The sequence below is a fragment of the Leiobunum rupestre genome, chromosome 11 (genome assembly GCF_980474605.1).
Source record: "Leiobunum rupestre chromosome 11, qqLeiRupe1.1.hap1, whole genome shotgun sequence".
Lineage (NCBI taxonomy): Eukaryota > Metazoa > Arthropoda > Arachnida > Opiliones > Sclerosomatidae > Leiobunum > Leiobunum rupestre.
Genome location: NC_143394.1, coordinates 27,058,197 through 27,084,962, shown reverse-complemented (window position 1 = coordinate 27,084,962; position 26,766 = coordinate 27,058,197). Strand labels below are relative to the sequence as shown.

At 35.6% G+C, this 26,766-nt stretch overlaps 1 protein-coding gene across 4 annotated transcripts in view; it reads left to right on the top strand.

The window, feature by feature from the left end:
• LOC149922090 (neuronal acetylcholine receptor subunit alpha-7-like) overlaps nt 1-26,766 on the top strand; it is a 176,221-nt gene that overhangs the window by 83,158 nt on the left and 66,297 nt on the right. Inside the window, exon 1 of one of the 4 annotated variants that reach the window (XM_090162533.1) lies at nt 19,278-19,355. The exons of the other annotated variants lie outside the window; for them this stretch is intronic. The gene's annotated coding sequence lies outside the window, so the exon portion shown is untranslated. Of the gene's footprint in view, nt 1-19,277; nt 19,356-26,766 lie in introns of those variants that run through there. 4 annotated transcript variants of the gene reach the window in all.

Below are 26,766 nucleotides of genomic sequence, written 5' to 3'. Positions count from 1 at the left end.
AATTCTATAACCTTCCGTGTGTACGAATAGTATTTTCAGTGAATCAACGAATTTCACGTTTCTGTCACACAGTTTAACAGAAGATGGCAGGTGTTACGTTAAGAACAAATCGGGGTGGGTGTTAGCGGATTAATTTTTTAGTTTAGTTAAGTTTTGGTTGAGTTTGTACTTCCTTTAAGCTAGGAGCATCAAACACAAGGAGAACGCAGCTAGCCTTTAAACACGCTAACGCAGTGTTGTGTACGAATTTAATTGGACGTACCTTTAAGCTGAACGTTTTACGGAAAGGGGGAAGACAATTTCCGAATTTTCCCCTTCCGACGGCAGCAGGCGATAATGCGTCTAGCCAATGAAAATTGTACGCGAGAAAATGCACGTTCTCCTTGTGTGGGATGCTGTGTTTGTTGCTCCTAGCCTTAAGGATGTTTTGAAGATTCCATCGTGAACCTTCTGCAGTTGAATCACAATTCCAAGAAACGTATCGAACTTAGCCTTAAAGCTAAGCCCTCAAATCCGGCGCATCAAATACGAAATACGCGATCTTGTACTTAGACATATCGGTCGCCTGGCGAAAATCCCCGTAGACGAAGTTCGAGGAATGGCTGAAGCCCGGCTTTTTAGGGATTTAAAGCGCCTTTGGAAACTTATCTTTAATCTCGGGCGGTTCGAGAATCCGAATTTCGGGAAAAAGGTTTCCCCCCCCCCCAAAAGTAATCTTAGAATCGGAAATAGTTTTTGTGATTCTAAAATCGCAAATAGTTTTTGGTCCGCACATTCAAAGTAATCCTATAGAATCAGAAAGCGATTCCACATATTCAAAAATAGTGCTCAATTCGCCCACCCAAAGCGATCCTACAGATTTAGAAATAGTGTTCGATCCACCCACCCAAAGCGATCCTACAGATTCAAAATAGTGTTCGATCCGCCGACCCAAAGCGATCCTACAGATTTAGAAAAAGTGCTCAATCCGCCCACCCAGAGCAATCCTAGAATTTGAAATAGTGTTCGATCCGCCCACCCAGAGTGATCCTAGAATTAGAAATAGTGTTCGATCCGCCCACCCTAAGCGATCCTAGAATTTGAAATAGTGTTCGATCCGCCCACCCAGAGCAATCCTAGAATTTGAAATGATGTTCGATCCGCCCACCCAGAGCAATCCTAGAATTTGAAATGAGGTTCGATCCGCCCACCCAGAGCAATCCTAGAATTTGAAATAGTGTTCGATCCACCCACCCAGAGCAATCCTAGAATTTGAAATAGTTTTTCATCTACCCACCCAGAGCAATCCTAGAATTTGAAATAGTTTTTCATCTACCCACCCAAAGCGATCCTAGAATTAGAAATAGTTTTTCATCTACCCACCCAGAGCAATCCTAGAATTTGAAATAGTTTTTCATCTACCCACCCAAAGCGATCCTAGAATTAGAAATAGTTTTTCATACGCCCACCTAAAGCCATTAGTATATGATCATGTTTTTAAATTTTATCGCCACACATTTTGCCAAACGCTTTTGTCAAAAGCAGTCGGTCGGCGAATCAAGTCAAATCGTCGAAAACCTTGAGGGCAAAGGCGACACCGATTGATGAATCTTGGCGGTATGGATCTCAGTGACAATGGCCTACAGATGCGGTCTGACAGTAATGCGTCGAATGGCGCGCTGACCCTTCAGTCTCTCGGCCAGTTACCAAATAAGAGGGAAGACTGGAAACTGTAATAATGACAGGGCTGCGTTGGGGGCAGAGACTTAAATGAACCGTAACAGCGCTGTTCTTTTGAGTGGAAAACACGACGGGCAAAACAGCACCCTCTCTCTCTTGGTGCTAACTCCTTTTTCTTTTTCTTCCTCCTCCGCATCCTCATCCGACTTCTCTCTTTCGTCTCTCTCCGCGCGTCCCTTACTCCTCCGCGCGTCCCTTGTCGGCGCGGCTCAATTATTCCCACCATCTTGCCCTTCCCTTTTTCCCTTTTCCCTAGATTAATAATAGTAGAGCCCTCGGCTCCTCCGAGCTACATCTTTTACTTCTCGAAAATAACTCCCCGACTTAGGCCCAGTTTTCACTAGGCCAAAAACGCCACGACGGTTAGCTTCGACGCAAAAAATCCCCGTTAGGCCTAATACCATATTTTTGCGTCCACCCTCGCCGTTATCGCGTTTCCGTCCTAGTGAAAACCAGCCTTTAGTCGTCCCAATACGACGCTAGAGCCCCATGGAGGGGTGCTAGAAGGCCAATTCCCGCCTCGCTTGATTGTATTGAGTCGTGCAATTTTTACGAGATATCTACGATTGTAGTATTTCATTAATAACGGCCAACGTTTTAGGATATTTTATCATTTATTCACGTGATTTAATTTATATCTAATTTAATATAGAAATTACCTAAAACTAAACCCCCTTTTACGTAAACAATTTCCTTGTTTTCCTTTTGCCCACCTACCCAAGTCGCCAAGAAATAGGCTATTGATAAACACTACTATATGATCTACTGTTAAGCTCATCTCTTAAGGACACCCTCCATTTTCTTAATTGTATAGCTCCATCTAGTATCGGTGATTCGGGAAAACGAGTGTAATTAGTTTCAGTAAAGTTTAATTAATGTCGTGAAACTTTAATAAAAGCTGAATTTGATTCATTTAATCAGTCGTTAACCATAAAATAATGTTTTTAAAATTAAATATTTTAAAAACAAGTACCCAATAGATGGCGTTATTATTTCAATTGAATTGGGAATTTTAGTAAGGTATATATAGGTAGTACCACGGCCTATTGTTCCTTGGTTCCGTAAACCGGATGAGTTGTAGGTTCTCGGTGAGCTAAACACGTTCTTGAAAATACGCGTTATAGATAATGATTAGGTGAGGAGCAAAAATCGATAAAAGATCGGTTACCGATATCGCGAGTTTTACCGATTTATCGACTCGCGTCTAAAATACGACCTTTACCGATATTTAAAACACACTGTTTTTCTTATGACGATAGATAAATGTTCATTTTGTGATAGCTAATTAATTAGTATTCAACACGGCTAAAATTGGGTGCATGGTCAATTATTTTCGCTAAATATTGATACCGATTTGACACATCGGCCAACAGTAGGTCTTACCAAGATGTTGAAACGATCTATGGGAATCTTAGTCGAATTACCCCCCGACACGCGATGATGGGAGGAAACACGTCACCGGCATCAAAAGACGTACGTTTCAGAGAACCAATCAGATTCAAAACTGATTTAATTTTTGTAAAGGGAATTGGGAGCCATCGTAAAAATCTTACCTACCTAGTCACGCTACCTAAATAAATAATAAAATATTATTATTATTATTCGAATTTCCGTTGCTACGCAACGCGTTTTGAAATTTTTAACGTTTAGGCTTAGTGTATCTTTTCGGTGTAATAGTCGTGAGCCAGATTTCCCGCACGGTACTGACGAGTCCCAAATAGGACGAAACCGGTCTACCGTTGGAATTTATGGCTATACATAGTTTGCACCTAAGCGAGGGGCCTATGGTCTCCTTGGAAAATTTGAAACCATTTCGCGCGTAGCTACAAAATAGGTAACCATTTTGTTGGTAATCTCATCAAAGCGACAAAACGTACGAAAATTAGATTTATACTTTCAAATTTTGAAATTAATATCGTTAAGGGCCTTAAGAAAACTCAGATAGGATTTTAAACCCGGGTTATTTAAATAAAATAGCAAATAACGACAGCAATATCTAAGAAAAGAAGTTAGCAAAATTTATCAAATTAGGCCTTTGTGGTGATCTCTTTTACAATTACCTTCGGTATTGAATAAAATGACAATTTTCGGTCTCCCTTTCTAATGGAACTACTCGAACAATTTTAACTCGGCAGTTAACCATTTTAACGTTAAACTTAATTCTTAATCATTTAAAAATAATTAAAATCCACAAACAGACAATTGAAACTGTTAACCCTTGAGAAATCTACACCAGCAAAACGGTGACATCGTACCGTTCATTCTTGAGTAAATTACATATTTATTCTCGGTGGATCTATCTATACTTCGAACTGCGTCATTGATGACGTAGGGATGCAAACTATGTATTTTATTTAGTTAAGAAAATCTCCCCCAAGCGAGGCGCTGCCAAAGGCTACGTCTGACGCGTTAGCAAGTGGACCCAAAACTGTGATGAAGCGCGTAATGCAGTCTGTCTTGTGAAACTTTTGCATGTGAAGAATATAGGAAGTGTCACTTATGTAACAATATTATACACTTATGGTGGTTCTTATTAACTTAATATTTCTTATAAATAAATACATTAAGATTTTACTATTAAACATTAACTGGTATTATTAGAATATGACCGGTTTCAATTAAATTTCAAAATTAATTAACCCGTTAATGCATAATGGAGAGACAAATATTTTGTAATAATGACTGTCTCTGATTAAATACGGCAGTTTCAAGAACAAAGAGGGAAAAAAATGTCCCCTAAATGCGGACTTCCCTTTCATCTTTGGTTCGCGTGGAAGCTTTTAGCGATTCCACGGATAATGGAGTAATATTTTAATATTTCCGGAAGGCCGTGAAAAATGGAAATAATAATCCTCGCTAATGAAGGGGTGGTACGGTATTGTTACTTTTTTCAGAGGAAACAGGAGGAGAGCTTATCGTTTAGTTAGTCCGCAAATTCTTAATGAGAGAAAGTACAGACTGCAGTCATTCTTCGGACGGAGGCACCCATTAGTCAAGAACGAGTCAACAAGTGAGACGGCGTCCTTCAGGGTGATTACTGTCCGGTCGAGTCCTTTCTGTCTCAAACGACAATGGCCGTCGGAAACCGTAAAAATGATGAATATTTGGGCGCTACGTTGGCTTCTCGTTCCACGGACATTTATGGCTTTGCCGCTCCATCCCCGGAATGCGGCCTCGATTGTAGAAACCCGTTTCTTTATATTCATAATCCTATAAGGTTTCTCGGTTCTCCTTTCGCCGCCATGACTGCCGGTAAAGTTTGTACCGTTTTAGTCGAACTGTAGTTTGGCCGCGCGATCTCGTCTCGGAGAGAACGGTCTTTGTACTAGCGTCTCAGTACCCGAAATATTTTGTCCGAGACATTTGCGAGAGACAGTAATCGTTTAATAAACGTTCCGTCATTCTAGTCGCTTTTCTTTCATCTTAGAAGTAATGTTCCTCGGCTCGTTTCTTCGGCAGACTGACGCTATTTTTTCTATCCGTTTCTACATTCTTCCATCGAAAAGAGGTACATTTGCGAAAGGGGGAATTCTTCGGGAATGTGTAACGGACGTGCCCTTTGTTTCATTTGTCGGCTGAATGACGGTATTTTTAATGGGTTATTTAATGGGGATTACACCTTTTTGCGTGGATTCTTTCGTTTTCTCTTATTTCCTATATTTTACGATCTTTTTTCGGTTTTATAAAAGGAACTCAATCGGTAATTTAACACGGTCAAGTTTTTCTACTTAATAATTAATAATCGGCTTCAACATTTTTCATTTTTTATCTTACATTTTTCAATAATATGAATGAAAAGGTCCCATTAATTCTATTTCTTAGACCTATCCCGTAATTCAATCCTGTAATTTCTAACCTAATCGATTTTCTTTAAAGTTTTATAAGCTAATATCGAAAATTATTGCTACGCCCTCTTTCGGTTGCCGTTGAAAACTAGGATGTTGGGTATAAGCAGACGCTTTTAATGTTAGAGACTTCCAATTAAATTGGCTATAGCCGCAGCGATACCTAGTCTCGTTTCTAGTAATTACGCTACATACCCAAATTTTCTGTCCCAAGTAAACATATATTTAAATGTAATTATATTATTTATTTAGTTAATTTAAATTTTTTACTTGGCCCATTTGAAAAGTATTACTCCCAGGGTCTTATAATCATATCAGTTGTTATGGAACAAAATGCAAAATAGATAGTTTAAACCCAAAACTATGTTGATTTCATCTAGAAGCAAGAAACACAGCACCCCACACAAGGAGAACGCAACCCGTCAAAAGTCGGGGATTTTCTTGCGTACAGTTTTCATTGGCTAGACGCTTTAGCGCCTGCTGCCGTCGGAAGGGGAAAATTCGGAAATTGTCTTCCCCTTTTCCGTAAAACGTTCAGCGTAGAGGCTAGTCCAATGAAATTTGTACACAACACAGCGTTAGCGTGTTTAAACGCTAGCTGCGTTCTCCTTGTGTTTGTTGCTCCTAGATTTCATATTGTGAGCACATATCACAGATTTGATTTGCTTTGCAGAAGTCAGCTATCTGAATATAGTGAGATATCAGAAAAGTACGAGCTGGTTTACCCCCTTTGAATTAGCCGTCGAACTAACTTTTGCGAACACATTGGCCAAAAAATGCCAATTTGGTTAAATTGTATCCCTGGACTATTTTAAATAAATTTAAATTAAGGAAGTTAAGTAGATTAGTCCATAATTGACTAATCTCCTTATTCGCTAAATTTATCATCCTTTACAATGCAGTCCATAGGTGGTTCCTTTTAACTTAACATTGCGTATATACTAATCTCCACCACTCTCCCCCTATTCGGCTTTCCCAAATAGGACGAAACCGGTCTACCGTTGGAATTTCTGGCTATTTTATTTAATTTAATTTTCCACTCGAAGATCAATTTGGTCCGAGTTACGCGTCTTTTTGAGCTATTAGTAAGTTTTTAAATTTCTTCGAATTTGTTTAGGGTTTAGCTTTATTATCCCTTTTCTTAATGGACTAATCTACTTATTCGCTAATATTATCATCTTATTTTAAATTGACGAGTTCCTAACCAAATAAATAATTTGAAAAATCGATATATATATTAGATTTTTCTCCCTAAAAGTTTTACAGAATTTCGCTTCATAGAGACTAGTTTTGGGCACAAATTCACTCGCAAAATATCGCATAGACTTCGGCTCTTTGAACAAGCACATTCTAGTGAATAAACTACGCTTAATTGATGGACGCGATTGAAAAATTCATCGTTTCGACCCTCGAATAAGCAGATTTGCTTAATTGATAACGGGCCAACAGCTGACCTTTGGGCGTACGGCCAACGAGGATCTGATTTCGATCAGGATATGGAATGAATTAGTAATTAGATTTTGGGCAAAAACCGGAGCTAGGGGGCGCCGCTGTTGCTTCCAACTCGATTTTCGCTCTGCCGGCCTCCTTTCATTTTATATAGGCCCTATCATTCTCGCTCTAATAAGGCGCTAACTCGACTCTTTCTCGAACACCTCGAATCTAGTTACGCTCCACAAGATTTGGCTTCGTCTTTTTTCGTTCCCGTATTGTAGAGCCTTCTACTTGGGCCATTTTTACGGTCCAAGGTATATATAGGCTGTATAATCAACGGGTATATCCAATGGGATAAAGTACCCCGTTGGAGATGGCCCTCGATCAAAGGAATACTCATTTAGAAATCGAGCTATAGCAGTCCCGCACCGCCCAGTCACCCGCAACTATCTAACGCGACAGCTGAGATTGCTTTAAGACTTTGATTGCCGTATGGACATATTACTCTGTAGTGGGACTTCATCACCTTATTTTTCTCTTTATTAATTTGGAAAATTTTCAATGTGTATTTCCTTACTATTTTTTCATTATCTTGAAAAATAGCTAATTTAGGAATTGAAATACGATAACTTTCGAACTTGAATGCTTGATGAAGTTAATTCTTTGAGCATGATAATTTTAAAGTTTTAGGGCTGATAATTTTCCATGTTTAAGCATGACAGTAATGAATTTTCACGGTTGATTATTTTGAATATTTGGAACGATAATTTTGAATATTTGGGAGATGATCATTTTGAATATTTGGGAAAGATTATTTTGAATATTTGGGAATTATCATTGTGAATATTTGGGAACGATAAATTTGAATATTTGGGAATGATCATATTGAATATTCGGGAATGATCATTGTGTAAATTTGGGAATGATATAATTTGGAATATTTGGGGATGATAATTAGGAATATTTGAGAATGATAATTTGGAATATTTGGGGATTATTATTTTGAACACTTGGGAATGATCATTTTGAATATTTGGGAATTTGAAAGTTATTGTGTATATTTGCGAATGATTATTTAGAATATTTAATTTTGAATATTTTGGAATGATCATTTTGAATATTTTGGAATGATTATTTTGAATATTTGGGAAAGATTATTTTGAATATTTGGGAAAGATTATTTTGAATATTTGGGAGACGATCATTTTGAATATTTGGGAAAGATTATTTTGAATATTTGGGAGATGATCATTTTGAATATTTGGGAAAGATTATTTTGAATATTCGGGAATGATCATTGTGTATATTTGGGAATGATAATTTGGAATATTTGGGAATGATAATTTGGAATATTTGGGGATGATAATTTGGAATATTTGGGGATTATTATTTTGAATACTTGGGAATGATCATTTTGAATATTTGGGAATTTTAAAGTTATTGTGTATATTTGCGAATGATTATTTAGAATATTTAATTTTGAATATTTTGGAATTATCATTTTGAATATTTTGGAATGATTATTTTGAATATTTGGGAAAGATTATTTTGAATATTTGGGAGACGATCATTTTGAATATTTGGGAAAGATTATTTTGAATATTTGGGAATGATCATTGTGTATATTTGGGAATGATAATTTGGAATATTTGGGAATGATAATTTGGAATATTTGGGGATGATAATTTGGAATATTTGGGGATTATTATTTTGAATACTTGGGAATGATCATTTTGAATATTTGGGAATTTGAAAGTTATTGTGTATATTTGCGAATGATTATTTAGAATATTTAATTTTGAATATTTTGGAATTATCATTTTGAATATTTTGGAATGATTATTTTGAATATTTGGGAAAGATTATTTTGAATATTTGGAACGATAATTTTGAATATTTGGGAGATGATCATTTTGAATATTTGGGAAAGATTATTTTGAATATTTGGGAATTATCATTGTGAATATTTGGGAACGATAAATTTGAATATTTGGGAATGATCATATTGAATATTCGGGAATGATCATTGCGTAAATTTGGGAATGATATAATTTGGAATATTTGGGGATGATAATTAGGAATATTTGAGAATGATAATTTGGAATATTTGGGGACTATTATTTTGAACACTTGGGAATGATCATTTTGAATATTTGGGAATTTGAAAGTTATTGTGTATATTTGCGAATGATTATTTAGAATATTTAATTTTGAATATTTTGGAATGATCATTTTGAATATTTTGGAATGATTATTTTGAATATTTGGGAAAGATTATTTTGAATATTTGGGAAAGATTATTTTGAATATTTGGGAGACGATCATTTTGAATATTTGGGAAAGATTATTTTGAATATTTGGGAGATGATCATTTTGAATGTTTGGGAAAGATTATTTTGAATATTCGGGAATGATCATTGTGTATATTTGGGAATGATAATTTGGAATATTTGGGAATGATAATTTGGAATATTTGGGGATGATAATTTGGAATATTTGGGGATTATTATTTTGAATACTTGGGAATGATCATTTTGAATATTTGGGAATTTGAAAGTTATTGTGTATATTTGCGAATGATTATTTAGAATATTTAATTTTGAATATTTTGGAATTATCATTTTGAATATTTTGGAATGATTATTTTGAATATTTGGGAAAGATTATTTTGAATATTTGGGAGACGATCATTTTGAATATTTGGGAAAGATTATTTTGAATATTTGGGAGATGATCATTTTGAATATTTGGGAAAGATTATTTTGAATATTTGGGAATTATCATTGTGAATATTTGGGTACGATAAATTTGAATATTTTGGAATTATTATTTAGAATATTTGGGATAAGGCTGATAATTTTCAATATTTGAGACTAATAATATAAATTTTTAAAGCTAATAAGATTTAAATTTCTAAGGCTAATAATTTTCAAAAATTTGAGACTAATAATATAAATTTTTAAAGCTAATAAGATTTAAATTTCTAAGGCTAATAATTTTGAATAATCAAGGCTGACAATTTTCAATCTTCGAACCTGATTATTCTGGATCTTTGAGCCTGATAATTTAAAAGTTATATATCGCTCTACAATGTATTACTCAAGGCTGGTCCTTCGATAGAATGCTTCGTCCCTGGATGGCGCATTTCGGAATTGTTTGGTGAGAGTCGGGATTTGGACGTTAACAGTTGGCGTTTGATTCGCCGTCCACAGTCCGCGACTATATCCGTGTATAGGGCAACTAACACTCTGATCCCGCAGTGGCGAAGTGTCTGCTGGGAAACGCGTATGGATGAAGGGCTTTGAATGAGATTTTCTGGCCACTCGGCCATTGAGCCATCCTTTTGTGACGCCAAAGCCTCGCTCTCGTAGAGATAGTTTTTTGCGCCTCTGTTCGGCCCTTTTCTTCCCGTTGTCCGTCTTTCGCTTTCTATATGTGTGTTTTTTATTATTTCGGTTGTTTGTGTTGTTCGTCGTTCCTTAAGTGCCATTGGGTTATCATCGATTGCTATTACCGGCGGCGCGTTGGAGGCGCGTTGGAGGCGCTTTGGAGGGGGGCGGGCGGGGCTTTAAGCCCTTCTGCTACGCTTTCTTTCTTCGGGCGGTTCCCTCCGAAAATGGCCGTCCGATGGTGATTCCATTCTTTTCCTTAAAGCCCCCGGCGACGGTTTACGTTCTCGCTTCAGCCGTTCTTAACCTTTTAACGGTAAATGGTCCCGTTTCCTGCGCCCTTCCGAGTAGCGACTCTAAATTTCCGATTCAATGGGAACGTGTCGTTGTTAAGATAGCCCTATACCGCGATTTTCTCATTTCGAAATCGGCCCAGCAACCATCAATTTGGATTTGGAAAATTCATTATATTTTTATGAAATGGCTTCTGAAAGTTATAAATTTGTAACCAGTTTGAACTTTTTGAAAATGCACTTTGACCAAGTTGAAAGGAACGCTTGATTTGTACTTAGGTGTGTTTTTGTACAGCAGCTATATACTGCAAGCTACACTCTAAGAAATAGGGGTGTTTAAAAGGTGTTAAGAAAGTGTTACACCTCGTTCACACCGTTTTAACACTTCCAAAACGGAGCAACTTTTTAAAGGTGTAAAAAGAGTGTGACAACACTATACAAATGTTTAAATAAGATAAACATTCCAAGAAATTGGGATTCATTTCACACCGTTCAAACACCATTTCCACTCAATTTGATAAGGTTGAAATCACACCTTTAAAAGTGTTAATACGCCCTTTTGTTAGAGTGAAATCACACCTTTAAAAGTGTTAATACGCCCTTTTGTTAGAGTGAAATCACACCTTTAAAAGTGTTAATACGCCCTTTTGTTAGAGTTAAATCATACCTTTAAAAGTGTTAATACGCCCTTTTGTTAGAGTGAAATCACACCTTTAAAAGTGTTAATACGCCCTTTTGTTAGAGTTAAATCATACCTTTAAAAGTGTTAATAATCCCTTTATTAAGAGTGAAATCACACCTTTAAAAGTTTTAATACGCCATTTTTAATAGTTAAATAACAATATTAAATCTACAACGCCTGGGCCAATGAAATGATCCATAACCCCGAATTTCACCATCGCGCAAAGCATATCAACATCCGTGAATTCTATACAACAGACCTGGTCCGAGACGATCAGCCATTACGCCTTAAGTAATATTTTCATCGAGGTTGATCACTTAAGAAAAATGAGATGAAGGCATTTTTTGTTCTTAAGCTATCAATAATCAGTAGTTTTTTATGCATATTTTATCTCTCTGTCCTTCTGTTTTTTAGCAGATAAGTATACTTTTTGTCACGCTTGGTTTTCGGTATAAAACACCCGGGCATTATTGCTCTTTGTCGCAGTTAAAATTACGTCTTAGGCAAAGCATGGTCGTTGTGGCGTTGCTATAGTTATAGTTAACGTTTTTGGAAATTGTCTGCATAATTTTACCGCTTCGCCCGGTTTGTCGTGCTGTAAACTGCAACACTTTTTTCTATGGTTTTTTAACTAATTAAAGGTTTTTAGAACACTACAAAAATGACATAGTAACACCATTAAAATTGTTATTGAGCTCTTGTAGGTGGAATGTACCTTTCAAAAAGGCATTTTAACACCTTTATAGGTGTTATTTATCTCTTACCAAGTGATTTTACACCTTTAAAAGTCTGATTTTACACCTTTAAAAGTCTTATTTACAACTCTAAAGGTTACTTTTAACTCCTTCACGGGTGTGATTTTACTCTTGAAATGGGTGTATTCATACCTTTAAAGGTGTGATTTAAAGCTTACACGTTGCAAAATGACTATTTAAAGGTGTGTTATTACACGGTTATTGGAAATATTTTGTGTCACAAACAAAGAATGATAAAACAGTGTTTAAATAGTGTGGAAAAGGAGTTTTAAATCTCATTTTTTACACCGTATTTTTAAGACAAAAATCTTGAAGGTGTTAATACGGGGTTTGATTTGTGTAATAAAACGCCCTTAGCAGTGTCAAATTTCGGCTCATGAAAAAGTGTACAAATAGTGTTAAAACGGTTTGAATCAAGTTCAATCAACAGCCCAATTTCTTAGAGTGTAGGAGCAACAAACACAGCACCCCACAAAAGGAGAACGCAACCCATCAAATGTCGTGTATTTTCTTATGTACATTTTTCATTGGTTAGACGCTTTAGCGCGTGCTTCCGTCGGAAGGGGAAAATTCGGAAATTGCCTTCCCCCACCCGTAAAATGCTCAGCGTAAAGGCTCGTGACGCTCGTCCAATGAAATTTGTACACAACCCTGCTTTAGCCTGTTTAAAGGCTAGCTGCGTTCTCCTTGTGTTTGTTGCTCCTAGCTGCATGGTTCTTAAAGAATTTACCCTCATAGATACGGCAGGTGTGCCCAAATGGTCATCTCGAAATTCAAAATAACTATCTCGAAAATTTACTAAAATCTTAAAATTAAAATAATTACTATAAACATCTGGAACTTCAAAATGATGATCTTTCAAGTTGGCAATTTGGTCAACCTTGAGATACAGAATGCTCGCGCAGTTCCTTGTACAGTACGTACTTTCAACATACCGCTAATGGTAGTCATTGGCATATATCAATTTTATTAGTAAAGTGTGACTAGATTCCTCCCCTACCGTTTACTTTAAGAGGTCAAGAGGTTACGGAAATTTCGAAGAAACGGGCGATATAAGCAAAGAGCATTTTTGTTCCTTCCGTGGTGGCGAGCCCGAGTAAATACCTTTCTTTGGCGGTGCTGGGGCGCCGTAATCGAGGGCTTCCCGATGTTCGAGCCCAACTAGTATCGTCATGCATCACGTCTCGGTCAATTGTTTCTGACACGGTTTGCGTAAAAAATAAAGCGCCTATTTACTCTCGCTCGGGTAACGGACGAAGCTCGCGCCCGGATGGATAAACGACTAGTGATACACCAATCACTCATTCTCGCCATACGCTCGCCTCCCACGCGCCCCTCCGCCCCGGAAGACAGTAGAATTAATTTATATTCCATCCCAAATACGGAGTCTCTTCGCGACAGTATTATACAGTTACATCGTGTATATTGAAAGGCGCGGCACCCCTGAGGAAAGCGCTATTAGACGCTGTAGCGGAGAAAAATAGTTGTTGCGCCGCTTTGGCAAGTTCCTTAGGACGACTATACATCAAATGTGACAGCGAATACACTTTGGCCCGTTTATGAGCTCGCGGCCGTGTTCGAAGTTCACCACCGACCAAAGCGAAAGATAGCGTCGACTTTTTTCCCTATTTGTCCTCAACCGAGTGAAGGAATGCGGTTTTCGCGTGCGAAAACTAAGTCGCCTTAAGTATGTCAACTGACAACGGACAAGTACTAAGAAGAGACCTTAGGGTCCCGTAATGAAACGACCCCGACTCCGCGTTGTCACACTCTTATTTGGTCTCCCTCCGCGTATACAGGGAGAGAAAAATGTCATCTTTGCTTTTGTATATTTATCTCGAAATGTTCCTCGACTAACCTACCATCCGGTAAACAAATTTGATACCATCATGAATAAAAATTCCCTTCTCCGCGCGATGCTTAGATAAGAGTTGAAGGTGGATGGGCCGGATCAGGCTAAAAAAAATAATAAAAATATATAAAAACAGTAGGGTTTGCGCTGAGGAAAGGAAAAATGTATGTAAATGCGATTTTTTTTGGGGATGGGCCTTAGCTTTTTTCTCTTTTCCATTTTGAATTATTACGGCGTCGTCTAAAATACGAAGTATTATTTATCACCCTGGCTTTAGTAGCCTAGCCGCTAACGCAGCGTGCCACGAGGAAAGAAAAACGTTTTTCATTTTAAAGGATAGCGTAGAGCCCCGGATATTTCCCTATTGAACTTTTTCGTGCCCCGCAACGGTATTCCGTCCTTAAGGAATATTTTCGTATTTTTAATTTTTCCTACGGTTTTAAGAGAAGCGAAATTTATTGCCACTGTGGTTATTGCTTGATGGCTGGATGGTGCGATATTCGTTAAATTTACGAAACCAATTTGATAAGAATTTGATGAAAAAATAACGAAATTTATCGCAATCTCTCGAACTTAATGGTTTCTAACAAAACCGGAAAATAAGAAAAACTTACGTCAAAGTGTTTGTAAGATTTGTTTTTGTGACCGTTTTAAGATGGTTACCCCTCACTATGAATTGAAAGAGTGGGTTTTGTACGCATGGTTTCTTATCGATAATTAGCTGCACTTCTGTCATATTAAATCGTTTAATAACATCGCGGTTTAGCCAGGGCGAAATGTAGACATATCGGTCCTATGAGCATTGAAGCATTGAGGCTATTCTACAACTGACAGGCCCCTCAAATATGCTATTTCATATCATATTGGGTTATGTCAATGTCGTATACAGAAAGGGAGGGTCAGACTAAAATTTCCAAAGGGGTGGGAGGGCGGATTTAGTACAGTGAAAGTTACGCTCAAGTGGGGCTAGCTCGAAAACCCCTCTCGCTTTACGCCATTGAGGTATGTTATTGCTACCAATTTGAAATTATATTGAATTAGTTTCGCTGTAAGTAGTTTTCTTGCTTATTTAACATTACATTCATATAGTTTTTTTACGTAGTTTTCTTGCTTACTTGACATTAAATTCAAGTAGTTTTGCCTTAAGTAGTTTTCTTACCTACTTGACATTACATTCAAATAGTTTTGCTTTAAGTAGTTTTCTTGCTTACTTAATATAATATTCCAGTAGTTTTCTTTATGTAGTTTTCTTGCTTACTTGACATTACATTTAAGTAGTTTTACTCTCAGTAGTTTTCTTGCTTACTCGAGATTAAATTCAGGTAGTTTTGCTTAAAGAAGTTTTCTTACCTACTTGACATTACATTCAAGTAGTTTTGCTTTAAGTAGTTTTCTTGCTTACTTAACATAAAACTCAAGTAGTTTTGCTTTAAGTAGTTTTCTTCCCTACTTGACATTACATTTAAGAAATTTTGCTTTAAGTAGTTTTCTTACTTACTTGACATTACATTTAAGAAATTTTGCTTTAAATAGTTTTCTTATAAGTCCATATTAGACCCACCAAATGGTTACAATTTGGCAGCTCCCCTCTACGGTGTTTAACATTTTTGGCGCTACTTAGTGGTTTGTCACGAAGGTAATGTCTAAAATTGTCGGGTATTCCGTATAACGGGTTGGAAAATCCTTTTAAAATTAGAAAACGTTGTTGTTACTTATCCTTTATTTTTATTTTAAAATTTTTGTGCAAAATGTATTTAATTATCCAAACACGTGACATTCAAACGTTCACCTTCAGAAAGTTGTATATTTCCAGCAACCTTCATTTATAAGAGGTAGTAAGAAAGAGAAATAAATTGTAATCAATAAATTGGAAGGCGACTTATCTTTCGACGTTTTTCTTGACACGGCTATTATTTTTGGTTGGTTTTTTACGCCACTATTTCGAGGAGTATTTTTATTTTTTGAGGCACACAAGGAGGCAGAAGTGAGAATGACTGTAATGGAATCGGAGGGGAGGGTAGCCAGTGAAGTCACTCCGTTTGTACTACAAATCATTTAGGAACGACTGGCCAACTACAAAGGAACTTTTCATCTCTTTCACTCCTAAATCGAATGGTATCGGAGGCGGATACCCCAGATTCGAAATACTTCTCTCATTCTCGTGATTTGGCGCTAGGAAACAAGTCGGTCGTGGTCTAATTTGAAGAATACCTAAAGACCATAAGTCCATAATTATTGTTCATAAGTGAGCGGTTAGTCAAAATAACTTAAAATATTTATTGATAAAATACGCTAAAAAGTAGATTAGTCCATAATTAAAAGGGATAATATATCTAAATCCTAAACAAATTTGAAGAAATTAAAAAAACTTACTAATAACTCGTACCGATAGGTCTTCGAGCGAATCTCGGATCAAATAGATCTTCGAGAAATAAACTACATAAAAACTAAAAAAAAAACATAGGTGGTCTCTTCTAACTTAAAATATTTATTATTTATTATTATTATTTTTAAAATTATTTATTATTATTATTTTTAAAATTATTTGTTATTATTATTTTTAAATTTATTTATAATATTTATAATGAATTTATTATTATTATTTTTAATTTATTGATAATTAATTTATTATTATTATTTTTAAATTTATTTATAATATTTATAATGAATTTATTATTATTATTTTTAATTTATTGATAATTAATTTATTATTATTATTTTTAATTTATTGATAATTAATTTATTATTATTATTTTTAATTAATTTATAATTTATTTATTATTAATATTATTTATTTTTAATTTATTTATAATTATTATTTTTAAATTATTTATAATTATAATTTATAATTTATTTATAATTAATTTATTATTATTATTATTTTTAATTTATTTATAATTAATTTATTATTATTATTATTATTTTTAATTTATTTATAATTAATTTATTATTATTATTATTATTTTTAATTAATTTATATCCTAACATGACTGATTTTCTCGAATTTATTAACTTACGACTAATGTCCTTGGTCAACCAATGGCCTACGAAAAATGCTGAGCACCAAGGCAGCTCGAAATACCTAGACTCGTCCCCTTATTTTGGAGATTTCGGGGGGTTCTTAGTCCTACTTCTCCCGGGGTCAGGGTTTATTTCGCCCTATCTCCGCATCGCCCTGGCTGTCGATTAAAGCAATTAACGATTTAAGCTCGCATTTAAATGACCCAACAACGCCTGAATATTTTTCCGGATGAGGACTCTGAACGGGAATTGATGGGAAGGTCATCAACAACTGCCGAAACAATTTCATACGGTTCCCTAAATAGTAAACGCGGGTGTAAGTTGAAAAAGTAGCGGCGTTTCTCTTTATTCCGGGCGGGGTCCCACGCGAGGCTGCGCTGGCCACCGTTTCTCCGGGCATTAATCTTCGAATCCGCTGGTCCATCCCATACCTTCACGCGATTCCTACGTATACGAACTATACGGCGCTCGTCCGAGGAACTTTATACCCGAATTTTTTCTCATTCCTGGTCCCATATATACCCGATGGGCGATCGAGCTTCGGAGCTCCGGGCCGGGTCCCCCATACGGTACCGGTATTACGGCGGGAAAGGGAAGCCTTTGGCGCCCCCGGAGAAGTTCTTCTCAGTACGGTCGGGCTCCTCCGAAAACGGTGGTACGCGTCGCTGAATGTCCTCTACTCTCAGTCTCTCGCTATACGTCTCTTCATTCCCTAATCTCGATAGTTCGGGTTAGGCCGGATACTCGCAAACTGCACCCGCTTTCCTCGCCCTTAACGGTAGCGTCAGATAAGCGTCGGACTGTAAATCTAGCGTACTACCCCTTTGAAGATTTTCCTTCTCTCGCGGATTTCGGGACTCGAGGGGGAACCTCTTTGATCAAGACGAATGTTTTTTGAAAACCATTCGTCACTGGCCCCACTCCGCAACGGGGCCAATCTCTCCGAAAGGTTTCTTCCTATCCTCCATGTAGATATATTTTATGTATAAGGGTCCCAGACACAATCTAGATTTATACTAGACCACGAGCACTCGCCATTCTCCGCTATGTCGACCGTGTTAGTGTATTTTATGTACGGAGGAAGCGGAGAGCGATGGGCCAAGTGGGTGCTGTCTTATTTATATAATTTGCCGCTGCGTACGCGCCGAACTTGCTCGGATTTCGTCGTCCGTTATTGATTGCGTCGATGGCCTTTGTAGCGCTTACTGGCTCGCGGTTAGCGTCGTTTGTTCGTCGGCCTCATTGGGAAGAAGGAGACAGTTGCTTAGCGCGTTTGACGCGATCAAATACGTTATCATTTCTTCATTGAAACCGTTTTATCGATCAAATTCCTTCCGTAATAAAATTCCGTACGATAAATCGAAAGATTGGTATTGACGTTGACGTACTTTCGCTTATCTCAGTGACTTTAAAACATCAACAACAAACGCCTACGCCTAACCGTTACAGCGAAACCAATTGATACTCTTTTGATCGTATTTTGGAAACAAAATATTTACTCTTTTGACTTTAAAGTAATCTCATCAACGGGCATATTTTTCTAACTAGATAGTAAATTTTTTAGTTTAAAAATTCTCATTGACGGCCATCAAGAATATATTTAAGCTAACAGAGAATACGTAGCAGAGATAATAGCCTAAATTTTAATGATTCCTGGTAGAGACAGCATGCAATCCTAGCGGTGGGTTTTCACGCAGAAGGGTGTGGTCTTTTTTCCGGATATCACCCATTCCCCGTTCACTCGAATACATTCTTTTAGTCATGTGTTGTCAACCTTATTTAGCTCTTTTGACAAATAACAAAATCATAGACGTACATAGATATTTTTCAGTTAAAAATCTTAAAATAAAAGAATGTTTGAAACCCAGTTATTTCTGAAAACCCGGAAAAAAGATACAGTTCATTTTCGGAACTTTTTCGCGGGGCTTCCTTATGGGAGCTCTCTTTAGAGACCCCGGGGCTAAAAACCCTTAAAAGCGAGCGGGAATAGGGTTAGACTCGTAACGCGGACGAATATTTTTTTCGCAGTTTTCTAGTTTTTTTCGAGCACGCCTAACTGAGATATTTCCATGTTTTTTAAAGGAATGTTTAAGGAGGATAAAGAAGGGAAAAATCTGGTTATTTTCACTTTCAAATTCGGGAAAAAACACCCTTTCCTTTTCATCCTTGTCGCGTTCATTTTTTGCGTGATGAAAAACGTGGTGGCGTTGAAAAGGAAAGTCTTCAAAAGGCACGACCTCTTAACGAGCTCTCACGTCGCTTCTGTTCGCGATTCGGAGGCTGATCGTGACAAGATACGCGAAAGAACTCCGTACCGGGGTAATTTCAAACAAGACGAGAAGGGTAACTACGCTGTTGCGCATCTGTAGGTCTTTTACCATATTTTAGAATTTGATAACAATTTATACTAAAATTTTGAATATGATGATCATTTTTTACTTAAGTTTATAATTTGATGATCATTTTTTACTAAAGTTTATAATTTTATTGCCATTTTTACTATATTTAAGAATTTTATTACCATTTTTACTAAAATTTAGAATATGATGATCACTTTTACTAAAGTTTAGAATTTGATTACCATGTTTACTAAAATTTAGAATATGATGATCACTTTTACTAAAGTTTAGAATTTGATTACCATTTTTACTAAAATTTAGAATATGATGATCACTTTTACTAAAGTTTAGAATTTGATTACCATGTTTACTAAAATTTAGAATATGATGATCACTTTTACTAAAGTTTAGAATTTGATTACCATGTTTACTAAAATTTAGAATATGATGATCACTTTTACTAAAGTTTAGAATTTGATTACCATTTTTACTAAAATTTAGAATATGATGATCACTTTTACTAAGTTTAGAATTTGATTACCATGTTTACTAAAATTTAGAATATGATGATCACTTTTACTAAAGTTTAAAATTTGATTACCATTTTTACTAAAATTTAGTATAAGATGATCATTTTTACTAAAGTTTAGAATTTGATGATCATTTTTACTAAAATTTAGAATTTGATGATCATTTTTACTAAATTTTAGAATGTGATTACCATTTTTACTAAAATTTAGAATCTGGTGATCATTTTTACTAAAGTTTAGAATATTGTGATCATTTTTACTAAAGTTTAGAATTTTATGATCATTTTTACTAAAGTTTAGAGTATTGTGATCATTTTTACTGAAGTTTAGAATCTGATGACCATTTGTACTAAAGTTTAGAATATTGTGATAATTTTTACTGAAGTTTAGAATATTGTGATAATTTTTACTGAAGTTTAGAACATGATGATCATTTTTACGAATGTTTAGAATATGAAGATCATTTTTACGAATGTTTAGAATCTGAAGATAATTTTTACGAAAGTTTAGAATCGGAAGATAATTTTAAAAATAATTTAGAATCTGATGATCATTTTTACAAATTTTTTTTATCTGATGATCATTTTTACAAATTTAAGACTCTGAAGATAATTTTTACTTATTTTAGACTCTGAAGATAATTTTTACAAAATTTTAGAATTTGATGATAATTTTTACAAAGTTTAGAATCTGATGATGATTTTTACGAAATTTAGTTTCTGAAGGTAAATTTTACAAAATTTTAGAATATGATCATAATTTTTACAAAATTTTAGAATGTTAGAATATGATCATAATTTTTACAAAATTTTAGAATATGATCATAATTTTTACAAAAGTTTAGAATCTGATGATCATTTTTACATAAATTTAGAATCTGACGATGAATTTTACGCAAGTTGAAAATCAAAATTTAATTTTTGAATTTTTGAATTTGATAATTTTCAATACAATGAAACAATCTAAAAAGCACCTTAGAAGGATGTAAGAACTGATACAATTGGCTACGTAGCACCCCGCGTTTTAATTAACTTAATTACATTATAGATAAATTGAGCTACAAACCAAAATTTGAAATCATACTAATGTCAAATTTGTTGTAAAAAATTACGAAAACTGCAGCGCCAACTTGACGTTAAAATCCGTAAATTTCTAAATTCCACTACACACGTATAAAAGCACTGCCTATCTAAAAATAAGCTGTAATATTGGGAAATCGAGACGTAGAATCATTGTAACCTCAGAATAAAAACGAAGCTCCGCGCATACTTTTTACAAAAGTATCATTCCAGTCCCGGGTTACGGCGATTTCGAGTATACCTTAACACTCAAACGTAAAATTTTGCCGTAAAGTTCGTAAAAAACTCTTTCTCGGATAAAAAAAACCTATTCTAAAGTAAGATAAATGTTTTAAACCCGCGAACTGGACCGAGTTCGGCTTAAGGGAAGCTACACTGTAAAAACCCGGGCTTTATAATAAAATGGAAAAAGAGAGGCGCCCCGATGCGGTGAGCCATAATACTTGTAAGGGCCATTTTGCTCTCGCTGAAATAAGGGCTTTGCTCTCCTAAAACCCAAAAAACTAGATATATTTTTACCTAGGTCTACCACTTTTATTTTAAGATTTTTCTTATATCTACTGCTATATATATTTTCACGCGAAAGTTAGTAGCTATACTTTTCTTTTCAATTCAAAACGAAATAGTTTTTAAGATAGCTTTATTTCTCCGTATTGAACCGAATTATATAGAGACAAAAATTAGGTCGTTTGGCAACACCGCGCGACTTCCTTCGACTGGTAGCGCTGTCGCTAGCGATAAACTTTTCTATTCCATCTAATATTTCAGCGAAGGCTTTAAAAGTCTGACTTTTAAAAGCTATAAAAGGTGTTTCGCCAAGTAGTAAAAGAAGTTACAGGCAAAATCACTGCTATTAGTATTCGGAAAGCGAAGGTTGTTAAATACAAGCTTTTCCTTTATTCCAAGGTATATTTAAGCGATAGTAATGCAATTGAAAATATTTTATTACAGATATGTTATATTATATTATATTATATTATATTATATTATATTATATTATATTATATTATATTATATTATATTATATTATATTATATTATATTATATTATATTATATTATATTATATTATATTATATTATATTATATTATATTATATTATATTATATTATATTATATTATATTATATTATATTATATTAAATTTAATCTTATCATCATTCAAATTTATCGAAATTATACAAACGTTTTATTAAATGTTAAATAGTTAATTGAAATATTTGAAGTATTTTATAGTAAATTATTGCAATTTACAAGCTTACAACTAGGAGCAACAAACGCAAGGATAACGCAGCTAGCCTTTAAACACTCTAACGTAATGTTGTGTACAAATTTCATTGGACGAGCCTTTAAGATGAACGTTTAACGGAAAGGGGGTAGATAATTTCCGAATTTTCCCCTTCCGACGGCAGCAGGCGCTAAAGCGTCTAACTAATGAAAATTGTACGTTGAGAAAATGCACGACATTTGATGGGTAGTGGTCTCCTTGTGTGGGGTGCTGTGTTTGTTGCTCCTAGCTTTAAGGATGTTTTGAAGATTCCATCATGAGCGTTCTACAGTTGTATCACAATTCAAAGAAACGTATCGAACTTAGCCTCAAAGCTAAGCCCTTGTTGCTTCTAGCTTACTATAATCGGTTAACATTCGGAAAGGATTTTTACATTTACCTGTCCCACAATTAATTAAGCCTAACTAAATTTAATAAATTTTATTTTACGTTGAAGTAAAAAAATATAAAAATGGTCGCGAGAAGATAAAATATCACCTTCCATTTTAATTCAACGCGTTATATTTGAAAGTTGCAGTTGGAGCATGTACGCGATAAACGTTTTATGGCGAGAAATACAGGCAGAGAGAGAGCGACATTTGGCTCTCGTTTTAAGCCTTTGTTAAAGGAAGAGAAAGCGAGTGGTGTCACCGGCCTACCACAATGACTCCACCGGCGTTTTTAATTGCGAGAGCAGTAAAGGCAAATGCCGCGTGAAATTAAGTGTCGTAATTTAAATGAACCCACCCCCTTTAACGGAATCGCGATTATATCATTGGACGAAGAAAATTCCTTTTCCTTTCGCGGGAAATGCGAGCAGCGTTCTGTGTTGCGTGGCAAATTCTCCCTCCGGGAATTTCTTTTGATTTGAAATATTAGCGTGTGAGAAATGGCCTTAATCTACTTTCTGGCGGGTTAATATTTGTCGTACGCTACAAATTTTCCTCGTTTGGTTTTAATCCTGTCTCCGCTCGTCCATTTTTACTCGAACCGGAGGTAAAGGTTTAAACGGGAAAAGCACTTCTCTAATCCCCTTTCTGGCCGCGGATCCCCGACTCTTGACTTTTAATGAATCTAATTAGGGAACGCTCCCAAATATATTCTAAACAGTTTCTACCATCCTTCCACTTTAGATTGTTTCGTAGGCTTTAAATTAAAGCTACGGAATTTTGGAAATTTACAAATTCCCTAATTTTATATTTTATATTTTACGTATATAGGACGTTTGAATTTTTACTAAAGTCGTAAATGGCGAGTTTAATGCTAAACTTCTGTCATTAGCTATACTTTTCCTCTTTTGGCACGTAAGGCGGCGCTTAACTCTACGTCATAGCATCTAGCGTATCGCGAATCGCGACTGAAGGTTATACAGTGTTACTGAAAAGTATCTACGTCCATTCCCAAAGATCGTAAACTCTGACTCTTAGCTTCGAGGGAAAAAAGGTCCTCTTTTATTCTTCCAATAAGACTTGCAAAATAAGCTAGCGCGACCGAACGAGATTCTTACACGTATTCGACGTAATAAGCCTGTTTCGCGTCTTAAAAAAAACAGACCAAATCGAATCCCAAACGTATATTCCTAAAAGTTTACCGATCTAAATTCTGGGATGGCTTAGAATATAAAAACCGGGAACAAAACTCGCGGTTTACAGCGGAACTCAGGGACTCTGGTGTTTAAGTCGAAAAAGATGTTTCCAGATTTGACTTTCATAAATCAGTATAGCGAAATTCGTCGCCTCTCCCTGAGGCGAATTTCTATAGCGCGTTCCGTATAACAATCTCGGTATAAATTTCATCCCCACTCGCCGGCACGTTCCTGTATAGTTTTTAGATCTAACCACCGACGAGAGCCTAAGTGAATAGTTATACGGATGATAGGAAGAGAGTAAAGTTGGCGCGACGGAAGGCGTAATATGGGAACAACGAAGGTTTGTTTACTATTTTAGTCGTCTTCATCGAAAAATCGGCTGATTGAAATTCCGGACGTGAGATGAAGAGAGTTTAGCTGGCGTTTAGTCACGGACTGTAAGAGTTTCCACATGCAAATACGCGGCAGATGTCTTTTCTCTTTCGTTCTCCTTTTCTTGTTATCTGTTTTCGTAATATGTGATCGGAATAAATAACGACTGTTTCTTGTACGGGAACTCCTTCTCGACCTCATGACGCGGCCAAATAATGAGAAGTGAACCATAGGTTTTAATCACCGATTTTGATGCAACTATGGGGGTATGTTATGTTATAATGAAAATTCACCAAGGGGAAAATTTACGACAGGCCTCCGTTTTGCCATGGCAACCAAAAACGTTTTTGACCTTTCAAAACGAAAAAATCCCCGTTTAAAAAAGCATGGAATTTTCTCGGTTTCAAAAATTCGGAAAAAATAGGTTTACTCAAATTCATTATTTGGGTAATTTGGCTCATGTTTGGGTAAATTTGATCAAGTTTGGTTACATTTTAACTAAATTTTGGAAAATTTTCACCGGTAAGTACCCTTTGAAAGCGAGAAGGACCAAAAACATTTTTGGTTGCCATGGTCAAACGGAGGCCCAGCGTAACTTTTCCCTTGGTGAATTTTCATTTTAACATAAGGTCTGCATACCCCCTAATTTGATCAAAATCTTGAAGCTTTAAAGGGGAACGGTCAAGCTTTAACCAGTTAGATAGCCCTATAGCCCATTAAAAACTAAAATTTATGGAGAATACCGCATCAAAAAATATTGAGTGGTTAATTTTTAATAAAATAAAGAAATTTCGGGAAATTGAAAAGCGCGCGTCCACCGCGAGACCTGGTGAGAAACCGGTGAGACAGAAAGACAACGTAAAAGCACGTGCTGCTGAAGACGCGAAAAATTTGTTTTGCACGCGTGGCGCGTTCCAGTAAAAAGACCTAAGCCTAAATTACGCGATTTTAAAAGTTAGGATAGTTCGCAAATCGCTCATATGGGGTTAGGGGCGCTGGCGGCAGCCCCTAAGATGGCGGCGAAAATTCAAACCCAAACACCTGGCGTTATTTTTCGTTTCAACTTTTTGGGCCAAAAGCAATTTTTTCAAGACAAAAAAGGTACGTGTTAGTATATTGAACGTCTTATTAATCTTTTGATACGGAAATAAGGCCATATTTGGAAAAGCTTGGCCGTTCCCCTTCAAGAGCGTCCGTACTCTTATTTTTCCTATTTTCTTCGGCTGTTAACTTCGCGGGTGTTTGCGCACGAAGTATGTTTATTTCTACGCCAGAACAGACGCTGATCCCGGAGCTTATCAACGGCGCGTATAGATAATCTCCACGCGATTGGCTCTTTTTTGGTCGATGATATTTAGAAAATCCTCTAATTAAAAATCTCACTTTTTTCGCGCTCGTTTAGCCTTTGGGAATTTAGGTACTCGTATTTTCTAAAGTATCGCCAGGATAGCATTTTTATCTGAGCTAGATTAGATTTTAGAATGAAGCAATTTTAAGGGAATTAGAGTGTCTTTCGTCTCCCTATTTCTCGTAATTTGATTTAGACAGGGTTATCAACCCTTTTTCCCCCCGACTGTTGGAAAGAAAACTAAGCCTTGCCATTTATTTAGATGTTTGGTCCTTGGTGACCTTTCGAAATTAAATTGTCCTCGAAGAAGCTTCGTTTCAAGTTGAGAGACAGTAACAGTATTTTTTTTGGTACAGTGGTTTCGTAACTAAACTACCCGGATTAGACACTTGCCTTTGCGGTGGGGGGGTTCTTTCCCTTCCGGAGAAATGTTTAATTATCCAAAGCCTAATGATTTCCCCCGATATTTAGCATTCGCCGTTTTTCGAAGTAATTGAATCCAAATCGACGCTCTTTTTAGAAATTCTCGCGTAGAAATAAAGTGACGTTTTTGAGATTGTTTTAACGAAAATACCGATTACAAACCGTCTGCTTCAGAGATAGTGCTCGGAATTGTTTATTCATTACCCACAAATTTTTCGAATTATTTAAAAAACGTTGGTAAAAAGAATATCATTTTAACTTAATTAATTATGTTTTTTACGCAACCAAGCATTTATTGGAATAAAAGTGGTATTTATTTAAATAATTGCTTGTTTTATTTAAATAATAGGCTTATTCACTTTCGATTATTTAAACATTTTACAATATTTATTCAACAATTGGTTATTTAAATAAATATTATTTAAATATCGCCGAGCTTATTTTATTCATGGATAAAAATTAATCGAATGCCGACCACTATTCAGAGAAGATGGCTTAGAGTCGAAACAAACGCAACGTGGATTTCTCAATAACCTTATTTTATACTGAAAACGTAGCGCTACGGAGGAAACCAGTTATCTGATCAGATAAAATTTGTTAATCTTATCTGATTATATTAACTGATTTTTTTTAATTTAAAAATCCATTAATGAAACAGATTTCTGCGATTGATTTTAAAACAATGTTTTCTTATTAATTAATAAATTAAAACATTTACAGAAATTTATCTAAGTCGCTACCCAAATACTAAAGAAATTTCTCTTTGGATCTGATATTTGGATCAGAAAAGAAAACAAAAAATTCGGTTATAGAAAACAAATTCTATTGTCCTC